At 40.7% G+C, this 19157-nt stretch overlaps 1 pseudogene; it reads left to right on the top strand.

The window, feature by feature from the left end:
- Nucleotides 1-19146, top strand: part of LOC102840712 — a 156382-nt pseudogene extending 137236 nt beyond the window's left edge.
- Nucleotides 19147-19157: the final 11 nt, after the last annotated feature.

The following is a 19157-nucleotide window of genomic DNA, read 5'->3' as shown; positions in this document are numbered from 1 at the left end:
TGTAAAACTAATGTTCTCCCATGTAAACTATCACATAATTCACAATAAAACATTTAAGAAAAAAAAAAAAAAAAAGAATAGAGATGTATATGCAAAAGCAGCCCTTGGTCTGGGTACCAGGTTTTAGAAGAGCTCATATATTGCAAATATGAAAATACAAAGTACTTTTCTTTTTGATCCCATGAGAATATTTTTAATTTAAGTATTACTAACCCATTGCACAAACATGAATTATGGAGGATCTCGCAAGCCAAATCCCTTCTTTGCACCTCCCTCCGAGACCAGAAACTGTGGGGTTGAGAGTATAAACAAGAGAAGAAAAATCACCACCTCTGCTCTGAGAAGTCAGATAAAGAGTGTATGCTTTTATTTAAATTTGATCACCCTAAATTCATCCAAAGTGGGTGTGTATAAAAGCCAAGTAGCCCTGAAACTTCCATCTCCCATCTCTGCTCATCCCCTCATCCCCCTTCTGATAAGGTAATCTGTTATTGTTGTTGTTGTTCAGTGCCATTCAGTAAATTCCAACTTATAGCGATCCCATATAGGACTTCCCAGGAGCGCCTGATGGGTTTGAACCATCAACTTATAGTTAACAGTCCAGTGCTTACCCAACAGCAACACATCAGGACTCTAGTAAGGCAATAAGAACTGCCTATAATTTCAAAATCAGAAAAGTAATGTTTTGAGAAGAATCTACTCACCTCAGCTCCATGGGGTCAGTGCAATCTTGAGTTCTGGTTGATTCTGTCACCATCCAAGGGTTTCTGAGCTCTGTTCTACATCCTATTCAGTCTTCTCCAACAGATCTGAGCCTTGCAGAGGGCAGAGCTGGCCTGGAGGAGAATGCAGCATATTGGTATACAAGTCTTGTGAACAATCCCTGTACACAAGTTATAGGGATCAGGTTGGAAACCTCAGCCAGACTGTAGGTATCATTTGGCTTGGAACTTTTAGGCATTTAGACATATCAGGTGTGTGAGCCTCCATTTGGATACTTAACCTGGTGGTGGTGGTGGAGTGCCATCAAGTTGGTTCCAACTCACAGCGTTTCCAAGGCAGTAAATCTTTACAGGAGCAGAAAGCTTCATCTTCTCACACAATGCAGCTGGTAAATTTAAACTGCTGACCTTGTGGTTAGCAGCCCAACACAATACCACTATACTACCAGGGCTCCTTTCCTGTAAATGGTAGGGCAGAGTCTGTTCATATATCATCTTCCTAGCCGAGCATCTGACTCTGAGTAGTACCCTTTTTTGATTATACACAGAAGGATGAATTCTGAACCATCAGTGATCGACCATATCTCTGAAACAAGGAGAAAGCAAAGTCTCTGAGCTTCTGGCAGCTTTCCAAGACCAATGTAAGCCATCATTGTGGATACACACAACCTTTGTAATAAGCATCCTTTTGCTTAATAGTAACAAATTAATATAGATCAGGTGACAGATTAGGATTGTTACTTTTCCTTTAACAAACATAAAAGAGGAATTATGGATTCACACCAAGTGAAAGGAGAGAATAAATCAAATACTAAGAGCAAAATCTAATTCAATACAGCCAGGCCACAAATGTGTACTGAAAAGTTATGAACAGCTGAATTTCTATAATAAAAAATTTTAATTTTCTTTCCAAATCTAAAAGTTAATTAAGAGAATCAGCAAAGGATATTAACTTATACCAAGCATACAAAACAAATACTTATTATACATGTGTTTAAGGTGGGCAGTGAGTGAACAAAGGGAGAGGACAAAAATCAATATATTTAAAATGAAAAGTTCTGTTGCAGTTTCAGGTAAGTCTTCAACTATCAATTAATTGCTTGGTCAATACAGCAAGATACAAACAGCTTAACTGAATAAAATTAGCTCTTAAGAAACTCATCTCTGCAAAGAGATCCTACTGACAGTAAGGTTAACAACCCTTCAAGCTGCAACTACCTCAGAGAATTCAGGGAAGAAATCAAAATGGGTCCACATTTGAGGAAATTGATATCCAAAAGATTCCAAACAGAAGTTGCAGTGATTCACTTCTAGTTCCATTAATGGTTAAGAATCTACATATAGAGAGGAAGATATACAGTATTTTTAGGAGGAAGTGGAAATTTGAGATACATTTTCCAAAACATAATCACAATGTTGAGATGTATTTCATTTTGCTATTACAGAATTAAAAGGATTTTATTTTCAATTATGTAACCTATTTTGCTCTGTTTTGTGTTTTTTTTTAATTCAATTCAGCAAACTTTTTTTTTTTTTTTTTTTTTTTAATACAGACAAATGGCTAGACAATAGGCTGGACTCTAGTTTCAAAGATGAATAGCATAAGCCTCTGCCATTAAAGAATTTATAGTCCATTTAGAGAAACAGAAAAATCCATGGGTGATTAGAGACACAGGGCTGCTACAACCTAAAGTGAAGGTCATTTAACCTAATCTGAGGTTATTTTCATATGAATAGAAATTAATCTAGGGCTGAGCTCAATAGTGTTGACATGTCAGGATGAACTGACCACCTCTCCTCTATACTTTCCAACTATCAGCTTTTATCAGTAGACACAGAATCAAAAATTTAATCAGATCCAGCAAATGTAACTGGCATTATCCTCTTTGCCCCTCAACCCCCACCACGTTAAGGTAGCAAAGCGAATGTCCATTAGCAGTGAGTTAGAGGGGAGGGACAAGTAATGTCAAATGATTCCTAGCCCAGGTATCAAGGAATCTATATAAGCACTGAACTGCTAACCACAATGTCAGCAGTTCAAACCCACCAGCCATTCTTTGGGAGAAACATAACTTTCTGTTCCTAGAAGGATTATGGCCTTACAAATACTATTCAATGGCACTATGATTTAGAATCAACTTGATGGCGGCAATGCAGAGATGGGCTGAATCTAGACACACCCTTTGCACCCACTGAAGCACAAAATACCAGTAAGAACTGCTCTGTCTGTCAGCAAGAAAAACAGTGATTACAGATGGCTATAGGGCAGATTCTCCTGGGGAAAAGATCTGCACACAGCTGGCAAGTGGATTATATAGGACCAATAGTATTAGAGGCACCAGGTAGCTACAAACTGGTCCAAACAGAAATAGTTCCTTACTCTGGACTGGGTTTTGCATATCCTGTAATGGATGCAGATTCTAAAAACACTTTTAAGGGATTAGAATAAAAGATACTGTACCAATTTGGGCCACCAAGTTATAGTTCTTCAGATCAAGGAACACACTTTACAGCCCACAGGGTACAAAAATGGGCCAAGATGTGGAGGTGGTTTTATTGGGAATGACAACTTTGGTAGTGGAGGAAACTTCAGTGGATGAGGTGGCTTTGGTGGCAGCCATGGTGGTGGATATGGAGGCAGTGGGGATGGCTATAATAGATTTGGTAGTGATGGAAGCAATTTTGGAGGTAGTGGAAGCTATAATGATTTGGGCAATTACAACGATCAATCTTCAAATTTTAGACCCATAAAGGGAGGAAATTTTGGAGGCAGAAGCTCTGGCCCTTATGGTGGTTTGTTGTTGTTGTTGTTGTTGTTAGGTGCCATCGAGTCGGTACTGACTCATAGCGACCTTATGCACAGCAGAACGAAACATTGCCTGATCCTGGGCCAACTTCATTACTGTTGCCATGCTTGAGCCCATCGATGCTGCCACTTGGCCAATCAATCTCATTGGAGGTCTTCCTCTCTTTCTCTGTCCCTCCACCTTACCAAACATGATGTCCTTCTCCAGCAACTGGTCCCTCCTGACAATATGTCTGAAGTGTGGTAGAGGTCAATATTTTGCCAAACCACAAAACCAAGCAGTTCAAGCAGCAGCAATAGCTATGGGAATATCAAAAGGTTTGAATGATTGCCAGAAACAACACTTAGCAGAAGAGGAGAGCCAGAGAAATGACAGGGCAGCTACAGGTGACAACAGATTTGTGAACTCAGCCAAGCACAGTTGTGGCAGGGCCTAGCTGCTACAAAGAAGACACGTTTTAGATAGTGCTCATGTGTAAGGGCAAAAAAAAAAAACAAAAAAACTCAAGGACTGTATTGTGACTGATTGTATAACAGGTTATTTTAGTTTCTGCTCTGTGAAAAGTGTAACACATTCCAACAAAGGGCTTTAATGTAGATTTTTTTTTTCCCACACCCATGCTGTTGATTGCTAAATGTCATAGTCTGATCATGACACTGAATAAATGTCTTTTTTTTTTTAATTGGCCAAGAAACATTTCATTTTCAATGGACATACCATGCTGAGTCAGAGAATGGTTAGATATAGAACTGAAAAGAGCAATTGAAACATTTGTTATCTAAAACAGCGGGAGATAAAGGCAGGAAGGGTTGGCACACATGTCTTCATGAGTGTATGTTCACACTCACCATGAGGGAAGCAAAAGGAGGTTCATTACAGGGTAGATTCCTACATTTCTCATGAGGGATCTGGCGATGAGAGGGTGGGGGAGGATTCTGGTCCTGCTCTACAGTTCTTTTCCTCATTCCCTGAAATTGCTTTTTCCCTGCCAGATAGATGTTGCAGTCCTAGGACCAGGAATGTAGTTGTGAGTACAAGAAGCAGAGGTGATCCCTCAACAAAAGATTGTAACTATACCCCTAAACATATGTGCCAGAATTCCCAGGGTCCTGTGGAATGGGCTGTACCTTTCCCCCATCTTTGGGGGAAATTGGGAATGACAGTGAATAGTTCCATATTGCCTAGTGGTTGGCATAGCCCATTAGCCTTGTACTTACGTAACCCTGTTGTTGTTGTTGTTTTTCTTAAGTGCCATTCAGTTGAATCAATGCCAGCCTGTAGCAAACCTCTATAGGGTTTCCAAAGAGTGACTGGTGAGCTTGAACTACCGACCTTGCAGTTAAAACTGCCTTTACAATCTAGCACATTAACCCCCAGCACCACACCAGGACTCCCTATCCAACATAAATGGGAGTGGACTGAGGGGATCACACTTGCCAGACTGGTCTTGCTACCAGCAATCTGGACTAGTACAGCAGCAAAACCTGATGCCTCTTCCCCAGGTGGAAAAGTTTGGGTATATGTAAATGATAAATAGAAGGAAGGAGAAATAATAACTGAAGGTACAGGAATGAATAAATGGTTTATGTTGTTATTGTTAAGGGTTGCAGTCAGTTCCAATTCATAGTGACCCAGTATAGGGTTTTCAAGATACGGCTAGCGAGCTTGAACCACTTAACTTGCAGCTCAAACTGACCTTATGGTCCAGTGCTTATCCTACAGTATGACACCAGGTCTCCAAAATGGGTTAAGCAATGGGGAAAATCTAGCATAATGCTAATACTTCAAGAGAGACTCAGAGCAAGGGAATAATGTTCTCTCTGTAAAACTTTTTCAGAGCCAACACAAACTTTTGGAGAATCTGACCAAGTCAGATGGACACAAAGAGCAGTCCTAAATGATTGGTGCCTGAGTAACCTCAGTCTTAGAATTCTTTACCATTGTGAAGGACTAATTGTTAATGACTGGTTTGGATTAGTAAATGATGGGGAGGGTGAAGTTAATCCTTCAAGTGCAAAGAGTAAATGGCTAGAAGAGTCAGGGAGTGGCCTACAGGGCTACTAATTATTTATTAAGACCCTTCTAGCCAAATTTCTCCATTCTGTGATGTATTGTAAATCCTACTCTCCAAGACTGTGGTTATCGACCCATTTTGAAATAAGTTGCTAAGGAATAAATACTAAGGTGCAGTTAAGTATAAAGATTACAGTGAAACTAAGGATTAAGATGCCCCCGCCTTACTAGAGGGTGTGACTCAAGTTACCACCCTTTGTTTCCCTTTGGGTCATGATCTGACTCCAATTTATAATATTAGTTTGGACAAGCTCTCTCTCTTGCCCTGGATGTTGCTTCTGGCTCATTACACCTGACCTCCAGTTCATAGGACATCCAGTTAAACACCTGACCTGTCACACCAACAAATGCAGCCAGATGCATCAACAGCCTGTCATCTGACCTGCTGGTTTGGATTCCTCTGCTCCTGAGACAACATGGAGGACAGACTCCTTTAGACAGATCTCTGAACCACGGATTCGGGGCTTGCCCGTCTCCACAACCACGTGAACCATGTCTTTTGACAACTGTGAGTTTTGAGAGATATTGCAGCATATTGCAGAACCCTGAGACTTGAGGGCAGGGAGGAATGGTGATTGTTATCAAGGACTATGAAGTGGTATAACATGTCAGAAAAGTCAAACTGTTGAAATATCTTTAACCTCCAACTCATAGGGACCAGCCTTGTGCTGATCTTTCTAAAGGAAATTATTCATGCAGCTATGTAAATCCATCTCTGTCTTTCCTTGGAAATGACTGTGGTAAGATACTGTATGACAAACATATTTTCTCTTGCCAACTTTTTCTTTAAATACAAACAAACCTTAAGAAACAACAGATCATTCAAGGCTCTGTAATATCTGAGTGTGTTTAGAAGCTCCACTGAGAGTGAAGTTCCCCAAAGCACCAATCCTTGGCAGAAAGGAAATACTCAGAAAAGAAACATGTTGGAGGTTTGGGCCCTAAATGGACCATAAAAAGCAGCAGCAATATGCTACACACAGAACTAAGGCTAGGGAACAAGGAAGGACTGCAAACATCATAAAATAAAATATGACAACATTCTGCTAATAGCATGTGTAAAAGCAAAGCTAACACATGCACCAGCGAGAGCTTAGGTAAGGGATAATCTAGTTAATGACAAAATTTAGTTAATGACAAAAAGGAAAAACAATTTATTTTTAGTTTCATTTTTCAATTAATTGTGAAATAGTAGTTTATCAGTCATATTCAAGCATTTTTACCATATAATATAATGTGTTAATAAATGTTGTTGTTGTTAAGTGCTGACCATAGCAACTCTGTATAGGGCTTCTGAGGAATGGTAAGTGAGCTTGAACCACCAACCTTGCTGTTCAAACTGGCCTTGCAGTCCAGCACATTAAATCGCAGTGCCACACCAGGACTGAATGAATTGTTAAGAGGTGTCTAGGTTTAACGTTAATTTTAAATTAAAATCAGCAAAAATTTACTAAGAACCTATTATGTGCTAAAGAAGAAAGTAACGATACAAAAAATAAAGGGTAAAATCTTGTTTTGACCTAAGTGCTCACAGTGTAAAGCGACAAAACCCAGCCTATAGGACAAAAGAGAACTGCTCCAAAGGGTTCCCAAAGTTTTAAAACTTCATAAAAGCAGACTGCCTCATCTTTCTCCTGAAGAGTGGCTGGTGGGTTTGAACCACCAAACTTTCCATTAGCAGCCCAGTGCTTAACCCGCTACACCACCAGGATTCTTTGGAAGGAGGAGTGATATTGTATTGTTTTTAGGTGACAATCCTATAGAAGGAAGCACTGCCAGGTCATCACCAACCCCACAATTATTGTTCTGTCTAAGTCAGTGTTACAGCCACTGTGTCAATATAGCTTGCTGAAGGTCTTCTTCACTGACACTCTGGGGCAGTGATGGGAAACAATTTCTCTGCTAAAATTTATATCATCCATGAGCCATACAAAATTATCAACTTAAAAAATTAGTCTGCTATATTTGGTCAACCATTTAATTAATTCACCCCAATGTGCTAGTGTGGATGCCTGGTGCGGTGCTGTGGGTTAATGCTCTGGACTGCAAAGTTGGTTTGAACAGCAAGGTCGGCAGTTCAAGCTCACCAGTCACTCCTCAGCAACACTATGGGTTGGAAATGACTAGACAGCACTTAACAACAGTAATAACAGTGTTCTGGTGTAGCACTGTAGGGTAAGCACTTGACCACAGGGTCAGCTTGAACTGCAAAGTCGGAAGCTCAAACTCACCAGCCACTCCTTAGAAATCAATACAGGGTCACTATAGGTGGGAACCTACTCAACGGCACTTAACAACAACAACAAACATGATGGCTGCAGTCCTGGTGTAGTGCTATAGGATAATACCAGACCGCCAGTTCATTTGATCCACAAGGTCAGCAGTTCAAACTCACCAACCGCTCCTCAGAAACCCTATACAGTGCTATGAGTTGGAACTGACTCAATGGCACTAAAACACAACAATGTGATAGCTAGAACTGTAGTTTCCTTGGCAAGGCCAAACCAAATGATTTTAAGCCTAACATTCCCCAACCTTGCTCTAGGGTCTAGGAGAAATGGTGTTAGGTGCCTTCAAGCAGGTTCGGACTCATAGTGACCCTATTCACAACATAAAGAAACACTGCCTGGTCCTGCACCAGCCTCAAAAGTGTTGTTATATTTGAGCCCATTGTTACTGCCACTCTGTCAGTCCATCTCCTTAAGTGGTTTTTCCTCATTTTTGCTGACCCTGCACTTTACCAGGCATGATGTCCTGTATGAGGAATATCGCTACTGTTGTCGATAAGTGCTGCTGAGTCAGATCTGATTCTTAGCTGCCCTTATAGTGTTTCCAAGTGGTGGTTTGAACCACTGGTCTTGCTGCTCAAACAGACATCGTGGCCCAGTGCTTATGCTATAGCACCACGCCAGGACTCCTAAGAAGGAATGGTGGTGGTGACAGCTGTGTGCCACCAAGTCATTGCTGACTCATAGCGGCCCTGTATAGGGTTTCCAAGGCTGTAAATCTTTATGGGATCAGAAAGCCTCATCTTTCTCTTTGGGAATGATTGGTAGATTCAAACTACTGGCCTTGTGGATAGCAGCCCAGCTTGCTACCAGAGTTCCTTTAGGAAGAATAAGGTTTGTTGTTAAGTACCATTGAGTCATTCTGACTCATAGTGATGCTGTATAGCATTTCTAAGGAGCGGTTGATGGATTTGAGCCACTGACCTTGCAGTTCAAACTGACCTTGCAGTCCAGTACTAATCTTACAGGACTCCTTAGGAGGAACAATTGTTGTTATAAAGTGCCATCGAGTCAGTTCTGCTGTGGAATCAGTTCTGACTCATAGCAACCCTGTGCAGGGTTTCCGAGGAGGTAAGGTTGGTGAGCCTGAACAGCCTACCTTGCATTTCAAAGCCCGTCTTGAAGTCAAGTGCTTATCCTATGGCACCATTCCAGGACTCACTACCCTAAGAAGGAATTGTTATTCTTGTTGGTAAGTGCCAGCAAGTCAATTCCAACTCATTATGACTCTATATATGGTTTCCATGGAGCAGCTGGTGAGCTGAACCACCAACCTTGCAGTTCAAACCAACCTTGCAGTCCTGCGTATTTACCCACAGCACCACACCTTGACTACTTTGAAGGGATTGCTGGTAAGTGATGCCTAGTTGGTTCTGACTAATAACGACCTTGTATAGGGTTTCTAAGTAGAAGCTGGTGGGTTTGAACTGCTGACCTTGTGGTTCACAGTCCAGTGCTGATCCTACAGTGTCACACCAGGAGTCCTTAGGAGGAATGTTTTTGTTGTTGTTAAGTGCTGTCGAGTCGGTTCTGACCCACAGCAACCCTGACCAGAGTTTCTGAGGCTATAAATCTTTACAGGAGCAGAAAACCTCATCTTTGTCCCACAGAGCAGCTGGTAGTTTCAAACTGCTGACCTTGCAGTTCGTAGCCTGATTCATAACCATTACATAGAAGCAGTTAATTCTGAATAGTAGCAGTTATAATTTGGGGCCCAACTAACATATGTCAGACATAGTGCCAGAAGCATCCATCTATCATGAAGTAATTTAATCTTTAATCAAATCTGAGAGGCACTCCCAATTTTTATATGGAAGAACTTTAGATTCTAAGAGGCTATATAGCTTGTCCAGATCATAGCCTCAGATTACAATAAAGTCTCTCTTATTACAAAGCTCATGTTCTTTCCATTCTACCATGTAGTTTTCAAACAATATATAGACTATGGAATGATACTCACTAAACATGCTTCTCTAAGTCTAATCTGTTCTTTTTGTATCTTAGATTTAGTTGTCTTAAAACACAACCCAATGATACCTTAAGATTGTCTGGCATACCAGCTAGATTAGTCAGAGTAAAATTTGAAGCTCTAATGTTGGGTCCTAATAAGAAATGATGCAAAGAGATCATAAAGATCACAGCAAAAAGATCAAATCCTGTCTCCAAGACCAAAGGCCAATTATGACACCAAGACTAGAAGACAAAGGCAAAACGCCAGCTAGACACTTGGCATTGAGCAGGAAGATAAATTACTGAACATCATCCACACTCAGTTTCCTTACTTGTAAATGGAGGCAGCAGCTCCCCTACTAGGGTTGTTATGAGACTCAAACATATTAATAGATAGGAACACCTATCATAAATTATGTCATTTTATAGAAACACTGGAAAACATTGTTATCATGAGACAGTGATAAGCACTTTGTGATAAGCAAAATTCCAAAGATATTCTAAGATTCCCACCCATTAGTAATTCACTCAAACACCAATCTTGGAATTACTGTGAAGGGAGTTTGAAAATGGAATTAAGATTACTAGTCACTGACTTCAAAATAAGGTCATTGTCTTAGTTATCTAGTGCTGCTATCACAGAAAGACCACAAACGGCTGGTTTGAATGGGAAATTCCTTTCTCACAGTGTAGGAAGCACTTAGAAGTCTTAATAGGGTGCTGGCTCTCTGGGAAGGCTTATTCTCAGTGTTGGCTTTGGGGGAAGGTGCTTGTCTCTTTTCAGGTTCTGTTCCTCCTTTTCCAGGCATTAATCACTTGACATTAATCTTCTTTAGGTTGTCCTGACTTGCTTCTCTATGTCTAATCTTATCTTTTCATAGTTTAGATTTAATTGTCTTAGAACACAACCCCACATTGATAATGGCCTAATTAACACAACAAAGAAAGTCCTATACCTAAGTGAGATTACATCCACAGGAATAGGGGTTTAAGATTTGTGACATATACTTTGTTGTTGTGTTGTGTGCCATCGAGTTGTTTTTAACTCACATAGTATAATCCTGTACAGTATTTCCAAAATTAGCTGGTGTGTTTGAACTGCTAGTGTTGCAGTTAGCAGTCCAGTGCTTATCCTACAGTGCTACACCAAGGCTCAGCACAACTTTGGTAGGACACAATTCAATTCATAACAGATAATATCCTGAATTATCCACATGGGTCTGATTAACTGTTGTTGTTGTCAGGTGCCATCGAGTCAGAACCGACCCACAGCAACCCCATGCACAGCAGAACGAAACAATGTCTGATCCTGGGCCAACCTCACTACTGCTGCCACACTTGACGCCATCAATGATGCCACCTGGCTGATCCATCTTGTTGGGGGTCTTCCTCTTTTTCTATGACCCTCCATCTTACCCAGCATGATATCCTTCTCCAGTGACTGTTCCCTCCTGACAATATGTCCATAGTATGAGAGACGAAGCTTAGCTATCTTGGCTTCCAAGGAGCACTCTGGTTGCACTTCTTCCAAAACAGATCTATTGGTTCTTTTGGCAGTCCATGGCACTTTTAGTATTCTCCTCCAACACCACAACTCAAAGGCATCAATTCTTCTACGATCTTCCTTATTCACTGTCCAGCTTTCACATCCATATGAGATTATTGAAAACACCATGGCTTGGGTCAGGCACACCTTAGTCCTCATGCTGACTTCTGATTAACTGTATCAACTCTTAAAAGGAGGCGAGGAAGGCAGAAGAGTGAGTTAAATGATGCAGTGGAAAAGGAAAGCAGAAGAGAGTGAGTGAAAAGGGAAGTCCAAGAGATTCAAACAGTGGAAAACACTTGATCACCACTGCTGGTTCTGAAATGGAAAAAGGGAATCACAAATCTAGGAATACAGTGTATGTGAGCACGAAATCTGAAGACATTTTACTGGCAAATGACTCCAGAACTTAATTCCACCTTGTGCCTACGTTTAAATGTTCAGATGTCAATTTTTCTTGAGTACCATATATACCTCTCACAGCCAAACTACCAAAGTTAGAATCAGAGTATATAAAAGTGAATTTGGGACCACTACCTCCAGATGGGAACACTCCTTAGTGGTCAGCTGGTTGTGATGTCATTCCCAGAGAGCCTCAGAGACAGTCTGTATGCTTTCCTATCTGCAATAATTCCCTCTGCTTTCTGTAGGCCCAGCATTCCTACATGATACATTGTTGTCATCAGCTGTGATTGTGGAAGACAGAAGAACTTTGGAAATTCATCATGGTTTCTATTATTTTCTCAATGGTTTCTCTTTGTCTTGTTTTGACTGCTGCTTAAGACTTAAAGAGTATAATATTTATATACGTGAACATGGGTTCTCTTTTCTCCCCTATAATAAATTGCATCATCAGCAGCAGGCTTCAAAGTCTCTTGCTTGGTGGGACCTCCAGGGGCTCATCAACTGGCAAGCACCAAAATATTGATTATTTAACCTCACCATGCTTGACGCTATAGGATAAGTACTAGACTACAAAGTCCGTTTAAACCACAAGGTTAAAAGTTCAAACTCACCAGCCACTTCTTAGAAACCCTATACAGGGTCGCTATGAGTTGGCACCGACTCAAAGGCACCTAACAACAACAACACACTCTTTAGACCCCCAGGGAAATCCTTAGGGTAAGCACTCTAATTTTCAAACCTGTGTTTCAGGTTTCCTGTAACTGTTCATTAAGTCAAATCTTACTTATGTGATTCTCTCCATCTTATAAGTGTTTTCTCTGTTTGCTGGCAAATGTATATGTGGTGATTAAGAACAAATGTGCTTCTGTTTGTTCTATTTGTACATTCCATCTGTTCTCTGGTGGACAATTTTGGTTGAAATTCTAACTTGGGGACTCTGCATCAGCATGTTACAGGATTTAATCCTAGGTTTCTTAGAAAGCTTGGAGTCATTTATTTGTGTGCTGGGGAAGGCATGGGGATCTTTTCATGTTTTCTGAAAAGCCCAATGATCTGCTTCACTTTTGGTAAATTTTGCTGTCTCAGATTGTGGTGTACATTTGTGGTGGGATCACCAAAAGTCTTGAAAGAATAATTGGCAAGGGAATAGGCGTAAACATTAACATAACAGAATTGAAATAAAAAGAAAACCCATAAGCAATGAACTCAGCATAGAAAATTATGTGGAACAAATAATCAAGCAGAACCACACACACAAAAAAAAAACACACACAGAAAAATGACAATAATCAATTCATACCTATTGATTACACTGAATGTAAATGAATTAAATGTACTAGTCAGAGACATAAAGACATAAAATGGATAAGAAATTAAGATCTTTCAATATATTGTCTATAAGACACGAATCAAAAAGATGGAGACAGCCTTAATGCCTTTAACAGAAGAATGGTTAAACAAACGTTGGTACATACACACAATGGAATATTACAAATGTTGAATAATGATGATGAATCTGTGAAACACCTCACACATGGTTCAACCTGGAGGTCATTATGCTGAGTGAAATCAGTCAATCGTAAAAGGACAAACATTGCATGAGACCAGTGTTTTAAAAGATTTTTAAAAGGTTTTCTTAATAAAAGAAACACTCAATGATAGTAACAGGAATGGGGGAAGGGATATTATTCTGAGCTAGAAAGTTGTTGTTAAGTGCCGTCAAGTCAGTTCCGACACAGAGTGATCTTGTATAGGGTTTCCAGGGAGCAGCTGATGAGTATGAACCATCAACCTTGTGGTTCAAACCAACCTTTTGGTCCAGTGTTTTATTCCATAGCACCACACCAGTATACAGGTTAACATAGGTCATGGGGAAGACAATATACAACAAGAGGGAGGTTAGCAGAAGAAAGATGAAGGTAGCGGAAGACACAGGGAGGAATGCAATAGTTAAAATGAATAGAGGTAAATGCTGTTAATTGTTGGTACCTGGAGGGGATTGCAATCATGTGGCACTATAGGATAAGCATTGGACTGCAAGGTCACTTTGAACCACAAGGTTGGTGGTTCAAACTCACCAGATGCTTCTCAGAAACCCTATACAGGGTTGGTATGAGCCGGAATCAACTCAATATGACTTAACAATAACAAATAAAATAAGTGCAGCAAACTGTATGGTTTCTTGAATGCAAAATTGATCTGCTCTATAAACCATCACTCAATTCACAATTTAAATTTTTTTACTTTTTTAATAATTTAAATAATATACAACACAAAATATTAAATAAAGCCATAACTCACAAAATAATATGTTTTGCCTCTGGATAGTATTATCAAATTAAAAGTTTATTTTTGGCTTTGCATATGTGTGCTTAAAAGTTATTTTGCTATATAGAGAATTAATAAAATGCTTTCATTTCAATAGGTCATGTTTGTAACAACTTGAAATCAAAATTTTCATAAGTAACTTGAATTGTGGTTGTTGTTGTTAAATGCCTTTGAGTCGGTTCTGACCCATAGTGACCTTGTACAGGGTTTCCGAGGAGGTGCTAGTGATCTTGCAGTTCAAGCTAGCCTTGCAGTGTAGTGCATTAACCCACAGCAGGATGTCTACTTAAATACTGTAAAAAATAAAGTTGCCAATTTATTATAAAATGGTATTGCAATTCAAAGTTCCTCCTGCAGGCCACTGTTCTTGATAACCTAGCACATACATTGGCCATGTTGAGTTACAAAAGATTAGTTTCTTGTTCCATAGGATGTCAAACTCTACTCAGAGCCTTTTCCAGTTTTTTAGCATACACTCCAGAGGGGTAACTGGGGATTCAGTTTCGTGAAGGTGTCTGGCCCATCTTTGGAGTCTCTAAAACAAGTAAACGGGACTTATACTTAAAGGTAAGGAGCTCTGGTAGCGTAGTGGTTACGAATCGGGCTGCGAACCTTAAGGTCAGCGGTTCGAAACTACCAGCCGCTCCGCGGGAGAAAGATGAGGCTTTCTACTCCCGTAAAGATTTATACCCTTGGAAACCCTGTACAGGGTCGCTATGGGTCGGAACCGACTCGACGGCACTTAACAACAACATACTTAAAGGTAGGGTTTCTTAATAATTCTGTACTGATATCTTGAGGTGGGTATCTATACTGCCCATGGTTCTGGAGGTGTCTCTCCATATTGAGTGAGGGATCCCAGCTTAGGGAGGCCATCTTGTCCCCATGGCCCCTGGGGTCTTGTGTCAGCAGTTACAGCACTGCCTGACACTTCCCCCTCTTAATCCTGCCTTTTCCTTCTATCTTTGGGTTGACTGTTGAGTGCCTACATGGAGCCTAGTTTGGCCCACCTATAAGAACTAGAGAATTTTCGAGATGGGTGCCTGAGGATAGGGAAACCAGAAATGTCCCTATCCCTGTGTCTGGTCTAGCCCTAAAATAGACCCAATTAAAGTAATTCCATAATGATTTTATAATTTCTATCTCTCGGACCCCACCACTAATCCTTCAGTTTGTCATACTTTGGTGGCCTGTGTGTTGCTGTTATTCTGAAAGCTATGTCACAGGTATTTTAAATACCAGCAGGGTCACCCACAATGGACAGTTTTCACATGAGCTTCCAGATGAAGACAGACAAGGAAGAAGAAGAGACGAACTACTTCTGAATATATAGTCACTGAAAACCTTATGAATAGCAGTGGAACACTGACAGCACCAGAATGCTGAATATTGAAACATAATGAGGAGCACCAGAATATTATCAGATAGCGCCTGAAGATAAGCCCTTCAAGTTGGAAGTCACTCAAAATACGACTGGGGAAGAGCTGCCTCCTCAAAGTAGAGTTGATCATGATGATGTGAATGGAGTAACGCCCTCAGGACCTTCACTTACTGCACAACTCAAAATAAAGAAAGACAGCTGTAAACATCTACTAAAAATTGGAACATGGAATGTACCAAGCATGAACCCAGGAAAATTGGAAATTTTCAAAAATATAAAATCAACATCCTAGGCATCAGTGAGCTGAAATAGACCAATACCAGCCATCTCAAATCTGACAGTCACATGGCCCACCATACCTGGAACAACAAATTTGAGAGAAATGGCACCACATTCATCATTAAAAAGAACATATCAAGATCAGTCATAAAGTACAACACTGTCTATGATAGGATAATATCCATACACCTACAAGGAAGACTAGCTAATACCACTATCATTCAAATTTATGACACAACCACTGAAGTCAGTGATGATGAGACTGAAGAACTCTATCAACTTTCTCAATCTGAAATTGATCCAACATGTAATCAATTTGCATTGCTAATTACTGGTGACTAGAATGCAAAGGTTGGAAACAAAGAGGAAAGGTCAACAGCTAGAAGACATGACCCTGGTGATAGAAACAATGCTGGAAAAACTGCATGACAGAATCCTGCAGAACCAATGACCTTTACAATGCAAACACCTCCCCTGCTTAAACAATACAAAAGACAACTATACACATGGACCCCACCAGATGGAATACACAGAAATCAAACAGACTACATCTGCAGAAAGAAACCGTGGAAAAGTTCCATATTACCAACCAAAACAGGTGTTCCCTTGTTGTGTTCGAATGGCTGCCTCTTAGTCTTTGTTCCTCATGTGCACAATTAAGTGCCAGGGGCAGACTATAGAACAGATCATTAGTTGCTCATATTGAAATTCAGGCTAAAGCTGAAGCAAATTTAAACAAGTCCACGAGGAGCTAAAATATGACCTTGAATATATCCCACCTGAATTTAAAGATCATCTCAAGAACAGATTTGATGCCTTAGACACTAAAAACCAAAGACTAGAAAAGTTGAGGGATGGCATCAAGAACATCATACAGCAAGAAAGCAAAAGGTCATTAAGAAGTCAACAAAAAAAGGAAAAGACTAAAATGGATATCAGAAGAGACTTTGAAACTTGCTTTCCAGCATAAAGATGCTAAAGCAAATGAAAGAAAGTGAGGAGGTACACAAGCTGAACAGAAAATTTCAAAGGTCAGCTCAGGAACACAAAGTCAAGTGTTATAACAAAATGTGCAAAGACATGGAGCTAGAAAACTGAAAGGGAAGAACACATTCAGCATTTCTCAAGCTGAGGGAACCGAAGGAAAAAACCCAAACCTCAACCTGCGGTACTGAATGATTCCACAGGCAAAACATTTAATGATGCAGAAAGCATCAAAAGAAGATAGAAGGAACCCAACATCACTGTACCAAAAAGAAATCATCTGTGTTTAACCATTTCAAGAGACAGCACATGATCAAGAGCCAGTGATCCTGAAGGAAGAAGTCCAAGATGCATTGAAATCATTGGCAAAGAATAAGGCGCCAGGAATAGATGGAATATAAATTGAAATCTTTCAAAAAACTGGTGTGGCACTGGAGGCACTCACTCATCTAGGCCAAGAAATTTGGAGACAAACTACCTGGCCAACTGACTGGAAGAGATCCATAATTTGTGTCCATTCCAAAGAGAGGAGACTCAATGGAATGCAGAAATCATCAGACAATGTCACTGATATTCATGAGAGTAAAATTTGACTAGAGGTAATATACAAACCACTACAATCATACATTGACAGAGTGCTTCCAAAGGTTCAAGCCAGATTCAGAAGAGGACATGGAACAAGGGACATTATTACTGACCCCAGATGGATCTTGGCTGAAAGCAGAGAGTACCAGAAGGATGTTTACCTGTACTTCATAGACTGTGCAAAGGCTTTCTATTTCTGGATCATGACAACCTGTGGACAGCATTGCAAAGAGTGAGTATTCCAGATCACTTAATTGTGCATATGAGGAACAAAGACTAAGAGGCAGCCATTCAAACACAACAAGGGAACACTGAATAATTTAAAACTTGGAAAGGTGTGCACCAGGGTTGCACACCTTCATATACGAACTCTGTATGCTGAGTAAATAATTCAAGTAGCTGGATTGTATGAAGAAAAACGTGTCATCAAGACTCACCAACAACCCACAATAAGCATATGATACAACCATGCCTGCCTAAAGTGAAGACAACCCAAAATACTTGCTGATGAAGATCAAAGACCTTTGGTATGGGTTGCACCCCAATTTAAAGGAAACAAAAATCCTCGCAACTGGACCAACACACAACAGCCATATAAATGGAGAAAAGATTAAAGCTGTCAAAGACTTCATCTTGCTCAGATCAACCACCAACCCCCACGGAAGCAACAGTCAAGAAATCAATTTGCATTAGGCAAATCTGCTACACAAGACTTCCCTGAAGTGTTGAGCAAAGATGTCAGTCTGAGGACCATGATGTGCCCAACCTAAGCCACAGTGTCCCAATAACCTCACATGTTTGTGAAAGTTGGACAGAGAACAAGGAAGACTATAGAAGAATTGAGCCATGTGTTGGAGGAGAGCACCGAAAGCACCATGGACTCCTCAAGGAACAAACAGATCCATGCTAGAAGAAACACACCCAGAGCACTTCCTGGAAGTCAGGACAGCCTGACTATTTCTCCCATACACTGGATGTGCTGCCAGGAGGGACTAGTTGCTGGAGAAGGGCATCATCTCAGGCCAAGTGGAGGGTCAGAGAATAAGAGGAAGACCCCCAACGAGATTGACTGACACAGTGGCAAAGCAAGAGGTTCAGGTACAGCAACCACTCCTGAGGTTGGCCCAGGACTGGGCAATGCTCTGCCCTGCAGTGCATAGGGTTGCCATGAGCCAGAGCCGACCCGATGGCACACAATACAACAATCTCAGGGATCTGTCTCCCTTGTGAAACAGTCCTTGAATTGGATTTACAACTGGCCCGTCCCCTCGGGATTCTGTGGCGAATAAACAGGAGTTGCCAACTATCTTCATAATACCTTCAGATCATATTGAAGAAGCCCCTAAGGATTATGATTTGAAGAGAGGCACAGATGGCGGAGTGCGGCAGCCCTAGTTTCAAAAGGGAAAACCCGACCTCCTCCGGGAAAACCAAGTATCATGAAACATCAAATGTGCAAAGAAAACTCTCTAAATTCCCGGTGGCCCTGTCCCATTAGATAAAAAGGGTTTCTGGATCTGAAGGCATTCCTTATAGTAAATTGACAAAAATGAGTATTTGCCCGCTAGGTTACGAAAGAAACATCCTTATACAAGTAAAGGCCCTAAATAGGTCAGAAGGAAAAGAGAAGCTTTCAACAACACCTGCTCCCGAACTTTCCTGTATGTTATATGGATGAAGGGGAGGAGTGCTGCTTCGGCAGGCTTCCGAGGGTCTGTCATCTTCCGGGTCTCGGAATTTTGTCACCGAGGTGCCCAATGCGGTAAACGTGGGAAATCGCCTACCCCAGCAGGCCTGATTCCTATCTTC

Source organism: Chrysochloris asiatica, unplaced genomic scaffold (assembly GCF_000296735.1).
Source record: "Chrysochloris asiatica unplaced genomic scaffold, ChrAsi1.0 scaffold00074, whole genome shotgun sequence".
NCBI classification, from domain to species: Eukaryota; Metazoa; Chordata; class Mammalia; order Afrosoricida; family Chrysochloridae; genus Chrysochloris; species Chrysochloris asiatica.
The sequence above is the reverse complement of the archived record's forward strand: the minus strand, read 5'-3'. Positions and strand labels throughout refer to the sequence as shown.